Genomic DNA, 18,953 nt, shown 5'->3' with positions numbered 1-18,953 from the left:
TCTTCTTGGTGGATTGACCCTTTTATCTTTATGAAATATTCCTCTTTGTTCCCGGTTATTTTCTTTGCTCTGAAGTCTACTTTTATATAAAATTAATTTAGCCACTCCTGCTTTCTTTTTATTAATGTTCTCATGGTATATCTTTTTCCATACTTTTACTTTCACCCTATGTATATCATTATATTTGAAGTGAGTTTCTTGTAGACAGCATTTAGTTAGAACATGTTTTTTTTTTTTCAATTCACTCTGTCAATCTCTGTCATTGAATTGATGTGTTTAGACTATTTGCATTTAATGTAATTATTGATGTTAGGACTTAAGCCTACAATTTTATTTTTAACAAATCTGGTTTTCTGTTATTTGGTTTCTCAGTTCTCTGTTTTTTTTCTTACCTCTCTGTAAGTTACTTGAACATTTTTAGTTTAGTTTTTAATTTATCTCTTTGTATAGCATTTTAGTGATTAATCTTAGTCCTCTGCTATGCATGTATAACATCACATTCTACTGGTGTCAATATTTTTTCTAGTTACAGTTAAATATAGAGACATTACTTCCCTTTATGTTCCTTTGCTCTCCTCCATTTATAACATAATTGTCTTAAATATCTCCTCTCTATACATTGAGCACAGCATCAGTGTTATCATTTTTCTTCAACCATCAAATATAATTTATAAACTTGTGAGAAGGAAAGTGTATGAGTTTACTAGGGTTGCCATAACAAAATACCATAAACTGGGTGGTTTAAACAACAGAAATTTATTTTCTTACAGTTATGGAGGCTAAAAGTCCAAAATCAAGGCATTTTTCAGGTTTGGTTTCCTCTGAGGCCTCTCTGCTTAGCTTGCAGATGACCATCGCCTTGCTGTGTACTCACATGGTCTTTCCTTTGTGTGCATTTATGTGTCCTAATCTCCTCTTCTTATAAGATCACCAGTCACATTGGATCAGTGTCCACCCATATGGCCTTATTTTACGTTAATCACCTCTTTAAAGGTTCCATCTCCAATACAGTCACTTTCTGAGGTCCTGTGGGTTAAGACATCAGCATATGAATTCTGGGGAGACACAACTCAGTCCATAACAGAAAGCTCATTGTATTTACCCATATTTTTGCTCTTTTGGCTGTTCTTTCTTCCTTCCTGATGTTTCAAGATTCCTTATTTTATAATTTCCTTTCTGTTTTGAGAACTTCCCTTGCCATTCTTTTAAGGTAAATAGGTCTGCCAGCCATGTATTCTCTTAGTTTCCTTCCTCTGAGAATGTCTTTATTTCTCCATCATATCTAAAGGATATTTTACTAGGTATAGAGTTCCGATTCAGAAGTTATTTTCTTTCAGCTCTTAAAGAAATCTTGTGCCATTTCCTCCCAACCTTAATGAGAAATTCACTATCATTCTGATTGTTTTTCTCCTATAGGAAACATCATTTTTCTAATGCTGCTTTCAAGACTGTTTTTATTTGTCTTTAGTTTTCAAAAGTTTGACTATGATGTGTCTTGGCATGGATGTTTTGAGTTCATTTAGCATCTTGAATCTGTAGGTTTGTGTCTTTTGCCAAATTAGAGGAAATTTCAGCTGTATTTTTCTCCAAATACTTTCTTAGTCCCACCCTTTTTTCCTCTCTTCTTCTGGAACGCCAATGACATGGAAGTTAGTGAGGCTTTTTTTTTTTTCAGCCTATTATTCACATTGGGTATTTTCTATTGCTCTATTTTCAAGTCCACAGAGTCTTTTCTCTGCCTTCTCTGTTCTGATATTGAGCCCATCCACTGAGTTTTTGAATTTGGTTATTGTACTTTTCAAGTTCTAAAATCTCCATTTGCTTTTTCTTTATATCTTCCATTTCTTTGCTGAGAATTTCTATTTCTTTGCTGAAACTTTCTCTTTTTTTATTTGTTTCAAGCATATTTGTAATTGCTCATTGAAGCTCTTTAACAATATCTATTTATTTTATTTTATTTTAATTATTTATTTTTTATCCAAAATGTGTTTATTGGGATGGTTTCCCATTCATCTTGATTCCAGGGGCTTTTAGTGCTGCTTCCGTCTGAAGGAGCACCCTTCTGTAAGCCTTACTTTTCCTCCTGTAGGCTGACAGATGACGGTAGAGCAGCCAACACACAAAACTACTGTTTGTGCATGGCTAAAGACGGTGGTGATTTTATAGCATCCTGGGCATTTCACATTCATGAAATAGGAATTGGGGCTCTGCACCAGGCGCTTCTTCTTGTGTTTCCTCTTCTCCTCTTCTGGAGAGGGATGAAGGAGATCCTTTGCGAGAGGCATGTTCTCGTGGGGAGGTCGTCACCGTCGGAAAGGTCTATTTTTAATTTTTTTGATAATTCTAACATCTGTGCCATCGTGTTGTTGGTGTCTGTTGATAGTCTTTTGTCATTCAAGTGGAGATCACCCTGGTCCTTAGTATGATGAGTCTTTTTTCTTAGTGAAGCCTAGACATTTGGGGTATTTTATTATGGGACTCAGGATCTTACTTAAATGTTTTGTTTTACAGGCCCTCTCTGATACCACTCTGGTGTGGGACGGGTGGGTGCTGCCTCATTACTTCCACGCCGGAATTAAAGTCCAGGTTCTCCATTAGGCCTCCATTGATATTCAGGGGGTGCATTGTTGAAAGTCTCAACTCTCCACAAGGCTTCCTCTGACATCACTCCAGCAAGTAGAGGGTGAGCTTCCTCATTACCACCAGGTGGAGATGAAAGTCCAAGCTCTCCTTGTGATTTTTCACTGACACCATGGAAGGGTGGTCCTGTCACCTCTTGGTGAGGATGAAAATCCCAGCTTCCCATTCACATTCTCTGACACTTCCCTGGCAGGGGGTGGCGTGGGGTTGGGTGCCTTGTTATAGCCTGGCATAGGGTGGAAGTCTGGACTCCCCATTTTGTCTTTGTTGACAATGGTGGGGAGGTGGTCCACAGATTTTTCTATGGTATTTGAGTGGAGTTTTCTGTCTTGCTACTTTCCCCCTTTCCTGGTCCTTTGGAGACAACAAGCTTTTCTAGGCCTTTTTATTTTCTGTGCCTATTGTTATTGGCCTCTCCAGCACCCAATCTGGGATATATGAAGCACGAAGTAAACCCAGAGGATTCACCTCTATGTCTGGCCTGCCTTCTTCTTTTTACCTTGTAGTCTTATTTTTGTTCTATAGAAAATTTCCAGGGTTTTTTGCTACATTTAGTGGGCAGAATAGGGGAAACTATGTCTACTCAATCTTGCTTGAAGTACGAGTCCCATAATCCCAAATGATTATCTTATATCTTTGACTTATTTGACCTCCCTGTAGCATTTAACTCTGTCAACTGCACCTTCCTTCTTGAAATTCTCATACTTTGATTGTTATCCTACCGTCTGCTTTTCTTCCGAATCATCTTCCTGCTCATTCTTCGTTAACATTATGGGCTCCTTTTCCCCACTCATCTGATAGATTTGGGGGTTTCCCAGGTTACACATCTGATTTCTAATTTTTCACTCTATGCCCTATCAAGATTGACTTCCAGATCTAACTATCAAGCTCAGTTTCTTTGGTCAAACTCCCCATCCGTATATCCAATTGCCTACAGGACATAAACACTTGAACATCTCACAGGTTTTGGAAACTTAACATATCAAAAATTAAGCTCATCCCTCTTGGGCCTCCCTCCCTCCCACCCTCTGGGGATATATGTATATGTATAACTGATTCACTTTGTTATAAAGCAGAAACTAACACACCATTGTAAAGCAATTATACTCCAATAAAAACGTTAAAAAAAATTAAGCTCATCATTTTTCACCTGAAACCTGATTTTTTGCCCATATTCTTGGAGAGGTGGTTAAGGATATAGTGGTTAATCATACACACTCTGTAGCCTAGATTCCAAAGTTCAGTTTATTACTAGCTACATAGCTATGGGCAAGTTATTTAATTTTTCAGTACATCAGCTTCATCATCTGAAACGTGGGGTAGCAATTATCTCATAGGTTGAAGGATTGATCATTATGACTTAAAAATTTTCAAAAGCTTTTCCCTCCTTCAGGATCCAATTCAAATCCATTACCACAGCAAACAAGGTTCAGTCCCATGTTTTGACACCCTCCCTGTCACTTCCTCCTCTGTCATTGCTAATACAGTCTATACTCTGCTCTAATAAATTTGCAGTTTTCAGAATGTACCATGTTCTTCCTATCCCTACTGCCTGAAAGGTTTTGTCCTGCCCTTTTAAAATAACTCTTCCCATCTTTTAAGAAACTACACAAACACTCAAACTTAAACTTCTGAAGAGCCTTCCTTGATTTATTTAACGCTTACATAACGCTTACCATGCCCGAGGAAGTATTCTAAAAGCTCCACATGCATTAACTCATTTTATTCTTACCGTTCCATGGATGGGTGATATAATTATCCTTATTTTATTGATAAAGAGAATGAGGCACTGAAGGATCACACAACTAATAAGAGGATAACTGAATATACCACTCTAGGCTCATCCTTCCCAAACCGAAGCTTAGAATTGGCACCACTGTTATGTGCTTCTACATAACTCTCAACATACTTATTAAAAATTTTTATTGGAGTATAGTTGCTTTACAATGTTGTGTTAGTTTATACCATACAGCAAAGTGAATCAGCTATATGTATACATATATCCCCTTTTTTGGATTTCCTTCCCATTTAGGTCACCACAGAGCACTGAGTAGAGTTCCCTGTGCTATACAGTAGGCTCTCATTAGTTATCTATTTTATACATAGTGGTGTATATATGTCAATCCCAATTTCCTGATTCATCGCACCCCCCCTTTCCCCCTTCGTATCCATACATTTGTTCTCTATGTTTGTGTCTCTGTTTCTGCTTTGTAAATGAGATCGTCTATACCAATTTTTTCAGATTCAACACATATGCGTTAATATACGATATTTGTTTTTCTCTTTCTGACTTACTTCACTCTGTATGACAATCTCTAGGTCCATCTATGTCTCTACAAATGACTCAATTCCTTTTCTTTTTATGGCTGAGTAATATTCCATTGTATATATGTACCACATCTTCTTTATCCATTCATCTGTCAAAGGGCATTTAGGTTGCTTCCATGAGCTGGCTACTGTAAATAGTGCTGCAATGAACATTGGGGTGCATATGTCTTTTTGACTTATGGTTTTCCCTGGGTATATGCTCAGTAGTGGGATTGCTGGGTCACATGGTAGTTCTATTTTTAGTTTTTTAAGGAACCTCCATATTGTTCTCCATAGTGGCTATATCAATTTACATTCCCACCAACAGTGCAGGAGGGTTCCCTTTTCTCCACACCCTCTCCAGCACTTATTGTTTAAAAAATATATAAACACACTTTTAACTTAGCATTTATCTATCAGTCTTTTTATTGTCTATTCCTCCCACAATACATGGAAGTTATGAGGCTGTTTTTGTATCCCAGTCCCAGCACAGGACCCAGCCCATTAAATGTTTTCTGAGTGGGAAATGGGTTAATGAGCTGAATGAAACAAAATGAAATTTAATAGGAATGAATGTAAGGAACTGCCCTTGACTCCCAAGAACCAGCTATACAATGTAGGACGGGCAGCGTGTCTTCACACACTAGCCTGTATAAGAACCATGTAGATGTGTGGTTTGACAGTGACCCGCATTCCAGCCAACTGTAGGATGTAGCTGTCCAAAAACATAAAGGAATGGCAATGCTCATTAGCTCAACCCCTCATGGCTAGAATCACTGCAACTCAGCTCTGTCCTCATCATGAGCCTTCCTGACTTAGGCAAGGCATGGTAGTACATTGCAACTCTAAGATGGCATCAAGTGGAAGATACATCCAAATTTCAAAAACATCAAAATGAAAAATTGCTAAGGGCCATTGTAAGATGCCATTGACTTTAAGACCCATTCTCTCTTCAAAGAAAAGAAAAGCATGCATCTTACAGTTAAAACATGAGTATTTGCAGCCTTGGCCCCACCACTTGATGGGACCTAAGGGAGCCTCACTAGCAATCTATTGGCAATGCTAAGGCTAAACACAAAGCTTTTGTTACAGCACTTTCTTAAAATTTATTTCCCTTTTCCCACTTGTTCCCACTTTTCGATATTAGTCCAGGCACTACAACAGGGTGTCTGTCCTCCCCATTTCTTTCTTAAGATTCTATTCCTCTGGTGCTAAGGACCTACTCCAAACCCAAAGTCTATGTGGATGAGATTGAACCCAGATCTCTGAACCTTCCAGTCCCCAAATGCAATTTACAGTTAATACTGACATTGAGGACCCCTATATCCTTTGGGTTTCTGACTCTCAACCAGCTTTTTCTGGTGGCCTGAAGCGTGCCCTATCCTTTGGACACAATGCATTAGACCCACTGATGATCCCTCAAAGTCTGGCCTCTGCAGCCCAGTTAGTGTCCACAGTACTGCTCTGCTCCTCTATGAAAAGCAGCCTCACAGCTGCGACAAGAGCTGCTCCAAAAAACACTTCATCATGGCTTGAAGCCTGCCGCAGTGTTTAAAGGACATTCGCCGCTTGATTATCAGCCTGTGGATCATTTATTTTGTGAATTATCTGTGGTCATTTAGAGCCCTTGTTTGCTCCTCCTCCCAATTGCAGAGGCTGCATCCAGGCGCCTCCACTTCCAACCACAAGGCCACCCCCCTCCCTTTGCCAACAATTCATGTGTGCTCAAGAAATGCAAACTCATTCTAATACTGGCCCAAGAAAAATAGAATTAGGAACAGAGGTGGTTATAAAAGAAATTCTTAAATCCACCTCTAAGCCAAAAGAAGAGAATTCGGAGCATATCAGTACCAATGATAACCTCGAGTAGTGCACATAATTAAGAGTGGGCTTGATTCTCTGAAGGCACGCTGAGGTACATACTAACATGTAATCTGATGAAATTCATGCAGCGAAAATAGGCACTGTATATATTGTAGCTGTCCAGAGGTAGATCACGTTTGATATCTGGCTGAGAATAGACTAGAAATCAGAGGACTAGATAAAACCCCAGAGAAAAAGATTGGAATGGTCTGAAAGCTCACTGCCACTGAAAAATAAAAGATTTATAGATGCTAAAGAGTTGGGGGTGGGGAGATGAAGAACTAACAAATAAGGTAGAGGAAAGGAGGGGAAGAAGAAAAAGGGATGGGAGAAATACTTGTAGACACCCTGGGGATGTTAGATGGTAGCAATGATGAAGATGGAGACTTCTGCTGCAGACTAGGGTAATGAAGGGAACTCCAGGGTAGTACACACTCTGGGGTGACTGTAGTTAGCAAGGGGCAGCTCAGGGCCATCTACAGGGATGAGCTATAGGTATTTGCATTCGTTTTTCAACAGGCTTAAAATAAAAAAAGACAAGCAAGAGATGGGGGAAAAAATGGCAAAAAGAAGTGATGAGGAAAAAGAAAATGAGAAAACGCCACCCTAAAGAGGCTGGGACCAGGACAAAGAGAAGCATGTGGCGAAGATTCAAGCTAAGAAGTACTTGAGGTCCAGCTATTTTAAGAGGTGCCTGATGTGGAGAGCCAAATGAGACACAGCCTTAGTCATCATTGTGCCCTCAATGCCTAGTTCAGTGCCTGGCACATTGTGAGTGTTCACAAGGATTTTGTACAATTCGGGATAGGTATGTGTGCGCATGGGCATGCACGTACACATGCATACTCCTGTAGAAAGTTAGGTGTGAGCTAAAAAATAAAATTCTCTTCAGAGATATGACAAACCTAGCAGAGCTTATTCCTACATCTATCTGCATGAATACTTGGTCCTCCAGATCACATCAAGCCTCAATCATGCTCCCCTTCTTGGGACCCCAGCTGCCCTGTTAATGGTACCCATAGTGCGCTGAGAGTCTGATTATATGGATTGTTGCCTTCTCTGTGCAGTCATTGAGCGTAGAGAGCAGTCGTCCACAGCACTTCCTGGAACAGAGCTAGACACATAGTAGGTGCTCAAAAAAAAGTATAGAGTGAATTAAATAAGTGGAAAATCCCAGTATTTTTAAGATAAATAGCAGATTGATCTTATTCAACAGGAAACTGTCTTAAGGTAAAAAGGAATGGCAACTTCCCAGCAATGGTGGCTGAAGGCTGCTTATTGCTTCAGAGAACATGGCAGATGGGGCTGCTTGCTCGCTCCCTCTACCTTCTCCTCCCAGAGCATCCTGATCCCAAAAGTCATATGGGGAACCACAATACTCTGTTCTTAGTCAACCTGCCTTCCTACAAGTACCCCTTAATATATTCCTACTGCATGATGACAGCTCTTCTACATGCAAAGTGTGACCTCATATTTTAGGACAAAGGCCAAATTTATGGCATTCTTATTTTTTCAAGAAAACAAATATATCTCTGTGTATTATGTTCAAGAGTTCCTATGCAGTTTGCAGGGATGAATCTCATCTTGCACACAATCAAAAGGGTCCTTAGAAATGCCTTAACAGAAATAGGACTAGGAGATGATAATGACACCTAACATTTGTGTAACACAATCTAGTTTGCAAAGGTTCCTCATGTCAATTGTCACATTTAATTCTCACAGCAAATGTGAGGTACAGTTTACACTACCATTTTACAGATTTTTAAAAAAACTGAACCACAATGGAAAAGAATATGAAAAAGAATATATATATATGTGTATGTATGTATAACTGAGTCACTTTGCTGTACAAAAGAAATTAACACAACCCTGTAAATCAACTATACTTCAAAAAACTGAGGTTTTGGAGAATTGAAGTGACTTGCGGTAAATGGTAGATGTAGGATCTGAAGCTGCATATATTGCAAGGATCAGCTCTACCTAGAAACTTTTGCTGCCCAGTCCCACCTTCAAGAGCAGCTTGTCATGTCCTTCTGATAACTATGATTTAAAGCTCTTTCCTTCAGGAACTCTTCTATTCCTCCATAAGAAGTTTAAGCCACAGACTGGCTTATCCCCCTCACCCACTAGCCTTCTTTTAGAGGGCCCAGTCTTTCTCTTCGATGCAGGTGAGTTGTCTGTGTAAGGTCTGGCTGGATGAACATGAACAAGTCACTTAACCACTATGAGCCTCATCTCACCTCCATGGGGCAGTTATGAGGATAAAGTGTGACAATGCTCGTCAACCTTCCAGCACAGCACTGACAGCAATGAAAACAATTGTTGTCAGACTATGTGATCAGCCATGTTTCATTTAAGAAAATATGACACATACACACAGAAACACATGCTCATACATGTGCACACATGCATGTACACACACACGTGCGCACATATTCCAAATCCATATTTCCAACGGTTGACTGGGTGGGGGTTAGCCAGTTGTTTACATTAAAATAATGTTAAGCTGTTTATTTATGTTTCATGCATTTTTCTGTATGTATGCTATATTTCACACACAAAAATTTTTTTTAAAGTTCTGTTGTTTCCACTTGACAAAGTGGAGTATGTACTTGTGGAGATTGTTTGAAGTATTAAAATGTAGTAAATGATTATAACACAGTGCTTCTGAAATATATAAAAGTAATCGGTTGTCTTTATTATCTCTGGAACAACATGTCACAAATGATAAGACCTCCATTAACTCTGAAAGCCCATAAAAGGACCTACTTTGCCCCTATTAAATAAAGGCAATCACCTCTAGCAGATCCACAAGGATTGGTTTGGGGTACAAACCTCTGAAAAAAATTGTGTATGTGTGGGTGTTGCTGTCCTCTAGGATCCTGTTGACATTATCTGGAGCCAAATGACTAATTCGATACAATGCTGCCATGGAAAAAACAAACATCCAAGAATGGTCATATCACCTCTCTTTTCCAACCTACTCAGGACTAGTTGGGAATATAAGAATAGTGGTAGCCTACTGCACTATTTGTTATTAGATATTTCTTTGTCTTAACCGAAGGCAATTCATTAAGAGTGGCTAGTGGAAAAGAACGTGATTGCGAAGGAGCAGCTGTACAAAATCTCCTGCTGCAGATTCAAACTATGGCAACACGATAAAATATCAGGAAATTATTATCTTCAGTCATCATATCCTCTCTGTCTCTGTCTTCCCCTCCCTGTATACACCTCTAATCCTTACCACATGCTGCTTCCTCTGCCTAGAACACTGTCCCCCATTCCCACGCCAGCTCTTACTTGGCTAACCTATACTCATCTTCTATCTCAGCTTAAATGACACCTCCAAAAAGCCTATTCAAGGCTACCCAAGGCTAGACTTGATGCCATTCCTCTGTACTCCCATAGCACCCTGTACTACCCCTCTCATAGCCCTGATCACAGTAGATTGTAATGGCTTGCTTGTGGTCTGGTTCACCATGGTAGTCCCAGCATCCATCACAGTTTCTGGCACTTAGTGGGTGTTCAATGAAGGCTGTTGAATGAATAAGTGAAAGAAAATTCATTTCTATGAAGCCTTCCCCACCTCTCCCAGTCAGAGCAAATTGCTCTTTCCATGTTTCATAGCACTTTTTTACAGACCTCTATTCTACACTGTCTCATGTTATAACTAGTTGTGTACTAGATGTCTTCCCTCACAATGTTTCATGCTTCCAGGTGGCAAGGAATTAACCTTATTTTTCTTTGTATTTTCCCCAGGACCTCCTTATTTGTACAAAGTAGACCTCAATAAATGTTTGTTGAATTGAATTGGATTTCTCTGCTCTCTAGCCCCACTGTCACACAGTTAATGATTAGTAATGATTGGTTCATGATCTGTAAACAAAAATTTAACTGCACTAGAGAAATTGCTACTTAAAAGAACCAGTTAGCGAGTGTTTTGGGATAGAAAAAAAAGAAAAAAAAAGAAAAAGAAAAAAATGAATGTTGTGTATTGTGAATAATTATCTCTTAGTTTATCTGGTTTGTAAATCCAAGATTTCATAAATATGTTTTTCTTCTTGCAAGCAGAAACATACTCCTGTGATTACTTTAAATTTCGCAATTTTACTATTTTACTGTTTTGGCTTCTTGGAATTAATTCTGTCCCTCCCTTGCAAGGGCCAGAATTAACATATATATATTAGGGAGGGACATAATTAATTTTAGAGAACTAAATGAAAAGACACTGAGATGTCATATGCACACACACACACATATGGGAAAAGGGCTATAAATTAGAGAGAACTTTTTAGTCTCAGCTCTAACCTGAGAGGGTCCCAGTTAACTGAGATGAGAGGCAGCATAATGAACATAGCCTGACACTTTTGCAAGGCACTAATTTAAAGTCAAGTCATGCATATTCAGTCTTTTTAATTTGTTGCTTATCTTGCATACTTGTCTGGTCACAACTTCAAAAAATTAAATGGAACATTGCCATCTCTACTCCACTGGTCTCCCAGTAGAAACTTTCCCTTACCCAGTCCATTTTCCATACAGCTTGCCAGAGTGTTCTAATGAAAACACAAATCGTATCATATATGTATACTGCTTGGAACTCTCCAGTGGGTTCACATAACGTGAGAACAAAAATCCAAACTCCCTATCTCAGCCTAGCAGACCTCAGCTGACACAACCCCTACCTACCTCTCTTAACTATTTTCCACCTCGCTCTGATTTTTGTTCAGTTACTTGAACAAGCCAAACTATTCTCAGTTTAAAGACTTTGCAAATACTGTTCCCTTGTCTGGAATTCTCTTCCCTTAGATCTTCCCAGGGCTAGTTCCTTTCCATCTTCCGGGTCCCCGGTCAAATACCATTCCCTGACCACTCTATTTAGGGAAACGCTCCATCCCAACATCGGTCACTTTCTAAAGTCATTACCTTCATAACATTTGTCACCATCTAATATCATCATCTTATTTATATACTTGCTTATTGTGTGTCTTCTTCTTTAAGAAAGTAAGTTCTATTAAAGCAGAGGCCTTATACACTGCTGTATCCTCTGCAGCTAGAATAGTGCCTCGTACAGAGTAAGTGCTTAATAAATATTCATGAAATAAATTATTGTGAAAATCAGTTGGGATCCTTTTCAGTAACTGAGCTAGTTCAGTGTCTTGCCAAAGGCTGAGAAATTCAATCTGATTCGATTTAATTTAGTTCAGCAAGCATTTATTTGTGTTATTCACCTCTGAATCTCCAGAGCCTGGGAAAAGGGCCTGGCACATTGTAGATGCTCAACTAACAATGGTTAAATGAAGGAATGAACTGTGTACCTACTGTGTGCAACATTGAGATAGGGGTAGTCACTGGGGAAGAGGGCCACAATAACGAGGAAATCAGCCCAGGAGCTATTTGTTGACTGCCAACTGGCCAAAGGCAGAGGCTGGGCCTGGTCTCCATGGCAACCTTTCAATAGAAAGCATAGGAAGGAATCTATCTTATACCTTTTCCCCAGGCCAAATAGGAGCTATAAGAAAGATGAAAAAAGGAGAAGAATTTTTTCCAAGGCTCCACGTCACCTCTCTTTTCCGCTAACAGGGTGTGGATCTTCAAACTGCTTGCGGGGTCGGTTTGGGGAGGGGCCTTTCCATCAATCGTGTTCCCACCAGAGCTCACTGATGGAGGAGTACAGCACAGAGCCAGTTTTCTAGTAAGGGGATCCCTTGAGGCCTACCTGAATCACTGCGGAGGAAGAGTTTCCATGGAGAGGACTGCTTCCCTTAGCTCCATTAGGCCTAGGTGAAAGGTAGGGATGGCAAGGGGGAAGGGGCCTAGCCTAGATTAAAGTTGCAACTTGGGAAGCAGGAGACAGGTTCTGTGCCACCTCTGGGGCTCTTCCTATAGCTGTATCTCTCCCCTGCTGCCCTAGTTACACTATTGGTGACATCTTTTGGAAAAGCACCATCTATACTGTAGATTTTACAGAAAGGTTCTTTCTAAAAGAACCAGTTGAGCAGGGCTGAGCTGGACTACCTATGAAGAATTGGCCCCAACATATATTACTTCTATTTCTCCAAACTCTCCAAAGTAGGATAATACTGGCCCCATTTTACAAAGGAGAGAACTGAGACTCAAGTAAAGTTTAAAAGCTCAGACTCTGAAACCAGACTACCTGAGCTGAGCTCCATCGCTTAACCCTTCAGAGCCTCAGCTTCCTCATCTCTAAAGTCAGGGTAAAAATAATACATAACTCCACAGGGATTACACACACACACACACACACACACATACATACACGCGCACAAATCCCTTGAAACTGCTTAGCACATTATCTAGTAAATAGTAGATCATTGCTCAATAAATATTAGCTGTTGTCATTTCCAAGGCTACCTAAGTAGTGTAGAGCCCAGATTCAAACCCAGGTCTGTCAGGCCCCAAAGCCCAAATTCCTTCTATTATACCCGGGTTTTTCAAACCTTAGCATGCATCAGAATGACTTAGAGCACTTGGTTAAAGAGCAGGTTACTAGGCTTCACCCCTAAAGTTTTAGGTCGGGGTGGAGCCTGAGAATTTACATTTCTAACAAGTTCCCAGCTGCTGCTGCTGCTGCTGGTCTGGGGACCATGCTAAGGACCACTGCACAAAACCCCTAAGTTGGAGCTTTGCTCTCAAAGAACATCTAAAAGCGGCTCAAGAGATTTTAGATGCTAATAAGGTGTGAATGCTTCCAGAGCAACTGCATTTTAAATAGGGGATTATGGAAGCTGAGAAACTGCGGCTCTGCCTACAGAGAAGCACAAAGTAGGGTTGCTTTTTTAGAGCCAGGAACTTGCCCCTCCAGTCACAGAAAGCTGTAAGCCCGCTCTTCATCCAGAGACTATGCAGCTATCGTGTGCAACGTAAGAAGGCCCTAGGGGAGAATCTTCTCTTGACTGCTCATCAGAGCCACAGTGACAAACAGCCAACCCTGGAGGGGAGGTGTTTGGGGCTTTTCTAGCCATGTCCAAACCACATTGTTGGCACTGGTTCAAGCCCGAGCTCACACCTTGGGGATTTGGGGGCTAATGGAAAATATGGAGCCTATAGGTCTGTTTTAACAGTGAATCCTTTTGGCTAGGATGGGCTTTTCCTTTCAGTGCAACAGCTACAAAATACTGCCTCACCAACAATTCATTTCAAAAAGGATAGAACTTCGATACATAGGTCTTCTCAGTTCTCCCACTAACTAAAGTCCATGCTTAGGAATTCTGAACCCTGGAACATTCATATCACCTTTCCTAAACTCCTATCTCTAGTCCAGCTACCATTGGAGTTAATAATGTATCACATAGGGCTTATGCAAAGCCCCTCTCCCCACTGCTTCTCAAGGCCCTCTGTCCTATGCTTAATACCCATAGCAGCTATCCACTTCCATTGTAGACCCTCAATTATTTAGTTCCCCCTTATAACAACACTATCATAGGCAACCAGAAACCAGATTTCGATCTACTGATAGACAATATTTCCCAAATTTTCTCAGAAACCCGTGTTCAAAATGTAGTTCTTGGGCATAGGCTCCTCAAAATGCAAGTATCCCTGGCAGACTAACACTCCAAAACACAATAAGTCTTAATACCTTAATGTCAGTGATTCTGGGAGTCCTTTCCAAGTGCCAGCAAGCTAGGAAAAGATGGGGCATACAACGCAAGCTTCTGGAGAGCTGGGCCTATGACTGACATATCTCAATATTCATACTCCCGGGAAGGTCCTGTTTTTATTTTGCCCTGTTTCTTTTCATATTTTGTTATTTCTTTGGGAAAGGCAGTTGAGTGTGTGCATGCATTAGCACACACACTGTACATTGAAAATGTAGAAATTTTACATTACTGTCCCAGGTCCTCAGTTTTGAATTTTATAAACAATAGGTAGCTGGCTTTCCAGAGAGTGAAAGTCCTCTCTGGCTCACTCTCTCTCTCTCTCTCTCTCTCTCACACACACACACACACACACACACACACACACACACGCACCCCCCCCCACACACACACATACACACATCTCCTCATGTAATGTTACAACTGGAAATTCCTTAACGATCATCTATTGCCAGTGTTTCTCAATTGGAGGCAAGTATTAAAATCATCTAGGTTGGGCTTCCCTGGTGGCGCAGTGGTTGAGAGTCTGCCTGCCAGTGCAGGGGACACGGGTTCAAGCCCTGGTCTGGGAAGATCCCACATGCCGCCGGGCAACTGGGCCCATGAGCCACAACTACTGAGCCTGCGCGTCTGGAGCCTGTGCTCCGCAACAAGAGAGGCCGCGATAGTAAGAGGTCCGCGCACCGCGATGAAAAGTGCCCCCCACTTGCCGCAACTAGAGAGAGCCCTCGCACAGAAACGAAGACCCAACACAGACATAAAATAAATAAATAAATAAATAAATAAATTAAAAAAACATCTTAGATTATGAGTTTCTAAAAAAAAAAATCATCTAGGTCACTTTTTAAAACCACAGACACCTAAGCCTTATTCCATATCTATTGAGGCTCCAACAAGGGGACCTGGGCAACCAGATCTGCAAAAAACATACCTCCTGTTGCTTCTAATGTACACACTTTGTTGATCTAATTCAAGCTCTTCATTTTAAAAATGTAAAACCTGAAATCCAGGGAGGGAAGGCACTTGTACAAGGTTACACAGCCAGTTGGTGGCAGAACTGACTCCTCAGTCCAATCTTGAAATAGCCAATTCATTGCCTTGACTCACAACTTTGTCCAGAACTGCTCTGTCTCTTGTTGGTTTACAAACTTAAGTGTACCGAACAAAAACTATAAAAGAAAGGACACGAAGAGAAGGGATAAAGGAAAAACGGGGAGAAGGAAAATGAAAGCACAGTGGATTTCAAACGATTCAAGGGCTTAGATGGGAATAAGAACCTGGGAAGGTCTGAAATTTCCAATACTTACTAACTGGACAGAATCCGCACAGAAACTATTTGAGAGTCACACTGCAAACACTACTGGGAGCTATACGATCCATGAGCTCAGTCGCTGTCATGTTTGTATTGCTATTAGTCACCTTAGCTTGGTCTTCCATCCCCCAGTATAATCTCTTCAACTGTCCTAATCCCCAGGCCGTGTTATGTGACACTTTCACCCCACACTGAATCCTACCCAATTTTCTGTCTCTTTGTGGGTCAGACAGGCTCCCATCTATCCTTTCTGTGTTAAAGCCGCTTATGGATGGGCAGAGACAATGTCCCCATGGACCTACTTACATGAGTTAGTTTTCTTTTCAGATTTATTTGGGGAAAGGAGGGAACTGAAAGGCTCCAAAGCTTTTTCTATCAACACATCAATGACATCCCAATCGAGAGGAGGGATTTTTTAGCTGTCACAATTGTCTGTTTGAAATAGGATCCTGAAAGAAATCAGGCTATTATAAATTCAAGATTAAGAAAAAATGGCTAGGGGGCTTGTAGCATCAATTACTCAACCACCTTAACCTTCTGCCAATACACAAGTAACCCCTACTGTGTGCATTTGTGATTTCTGCCCTTCTGTGTTTTTATAGCAGAGGTCGTATAATTATGCTGAAGTCATTTTATACATAGATTTTGGCTCCTCCATTGCGTTCCCTAGAGTATCTTTCACATACCTTCTCTGCTCAGTCAAGCCCCCTCTACTCAATCTTGCCTCCCACCTTACTGAAAACGAAGTCATTCTAAGTGAGCGCCATAGAATTCCCTTCTCCCTACATTTCTACGCAACATTCTGTTCCTTTTTTTTATCACCTACCTTCTCTGCAACAACTGCTTATGTCCATATACTTGCCCTTTCCTTAACCTCCAGCCCTCCGGCTTCTTAGTCCCACCACTCTCCTATACTCTTCTAGTTTCATCAGTAAACCCATGAAATGAAATGATAGTTGTAGAGCATATAGCACAGTTCATGACACAGAATACATGCTTGATGACATTGTAGGTTTTCTCAAACATAAGCAAACATATGTGTGCACCCATGCATGTGCATACACACACACACACACACACACACACACACAAACACACAAACACACAGGGTCAACTCCAATGACTTTCCCTCTTTCATTCTTTACCTCTTTGTGGCATTTGACACTGTTGACCACTCTCCTTCCATCTCTGAGGTTTTTTCTCTTTTCCTCCTATCCCCTCCAAATATAGTCACAGCCCAAGGTTCACAATGGAAATCCCTTATCTTTCTACATTGTCTCTCCCATAGACCACTGCTACTCAAACCATAGTCCATGTACCAGTGCCGATCCTCAAACTGTTAGTTAGCAGTCCACAATGACATAAGAGTCTTGTCCAGAATCAGTCACATCACTAAGCACATAGATTAGTTCAGCTGGTATTTTTTGGTAACAAAGCTTTCTCAGTGAAGTAAGCAGTGCATTGATTTACAGTCTGCCAAAAGTGTCTCCTCTTGTCACGGTCTGGTGCCATGAGTACTATTGCCTTTGAGGTCCTTGACATTGTTATGGCTTCAGTACTGCCTCTATTCAACATCTCTAACCCCAGCTTCTCCCCAGAGCTCCAAACCTGCATCTCTAGCTGCCTGTTAGATCCCAACCACCACCAACAACCTGGATATTACATTAGCTCTTTAAACTCAACAAGTCAAAAATGAAACTCATACCTGAAATCCTTTTTTGAAACAAATAAATAAAACTACACATCTCCAGGTATGTCTTTTAATATAAATTTTAATCATATGCATAATATGTAAATTCATTTCCCTTATAAAAATTTTTGAAGTTACAGATAAGGCTCATTTTGCATACCATCAACAGTCAAGGTCCACTCCTCTCCTCCTCAGAAATAACCCTTGTTGACAGTTTGGATTTTGGTATACTTCTAGATCTTTTTCTACACATTTATATATATATATATATACACACACATATATGCATATATGTATATATGTATATATATATATATATATATATATATACAGAATATGTACTTATAGAAAATGGCATTTGGGTTTTTTAATCTCAGTGTTATATTGCAATGTATCATTCTCAAATCGTTCTTTTCAATCAACAAAATATTCTGTAGATCTTTCCATGTCAATCTACATAGATATGTCTCATTCTCTTTTTTTAAGTGCTGAAAACTATTCTATGGAAAAGACATCCACAGCTTATTTAGCCATTTCCTATTGATGGACCTTGTGTCACAGGCACTGTTATGTCTTCATAGCAGTGAAAATAGACCCACTCTATTTTCCTCCTGGGCACATAAAAAGTTACAGGTGGACAATATGACTAGTTCTGGTCAATGGAATGTGGATGGAAGCGATACATTCTTGGTGCCTTGGTGCTAAAATACAACAAGTTCCTCGGCTCTCTCTCTTTCCCTTCTATTGTGACCATGGGGGCCATATGTGGAAGATGGTGGTATTACAAGATGTGTGAACCTGGATCTCTGAATGACTGTGAGGAGCAGATGATCCCTCACTGACTGCATTGGACCACCTGAGCAAACAATATATCATTGCCATATGAATGAACAATATATCTTTACGGCGTTCAGTCACTGAGATTTTAGGGATGCTCATTACAATATCTATTATTTATTATCCTGACCAATATATACCTTTAGGTTGTTTTTGAATTTTTGCTACTTCAAACAATGCCACAATGAACAACTTTTGCACATGTCCAGTTTTCCTGTGATAAATTCCTTTCTACAGTTTATCCTCTGCTCTGGCTCAAACCTCATGGTCATTGTTAACTATTCCCAATTTTTGCCCTCCTCCCCATCCAATTAGTTACAAAGTTTTGGTCATTTTTACTTGGTAATGTCTCTTACATTTCTCCTTCTCCCACCCCCTCTAATATCAACCCAGGTCAAGGCCTCAACCTCCTATCTGGTCTCACTGCCTCAGTCCTCTATCCACTCTAATCGATCCTCACAACCATAGATGATCTAAGTTTCATAAACCTCCACTTTGATCAAGAAATGATCATTAGCTCCTCATTCCATATAAGATAAAATATAAACTCCTTGACCTGATACTTAAGGTCACAATCTAGTCCCTTTCTACCTTCCAACTTTGACATTAGCTACTTCCCCAAAGAAACTCCATTTCAATCAGAAATACCTTCCCTTAAATCTGAATTTGCTGCCTATATTTACAATGC

General features: G+C 40.3%; 1 pseudogene across 1 annotated transcript; it reads right to left on the bottom strand.

Annotated features, from left to right (window-relative positions):
• Positions 1-1,943: 1,943 nt before the first annotated feature.
• Positions 1,944-2,337, bottom strand: LOC309620053 (small ribosomal subunit protein eS27 pseudogene; annotated as a pseudogene). Its single transcript has one exon. The product of its transcript is annotated as a small ribosomal subunit protein eS27 pseudogene (transcript).
• Positions 2,338-18,953: the final 16,616 nt, after the last annotated feature.

The sequence above is a fragment of the Balaenoptera borealis genome (genome assembly GCF_965194805.1).
Source record: "Balaenoptera borealis genome assembly, chromosome: X".
In the NCBI taxonomy this organism is placed as follows: Eukaryota; Metazoa; Chordata; class Mammalia; order Artiodactyla; family Balaenopteridae; genus Balaenoptera; species Balaenoptera borealis.
The sequence above is the reverse complement of the archived record's forward strand: the minus strand, read 5'-3'. Positions and strand labels throughout refer to the sequence as shown.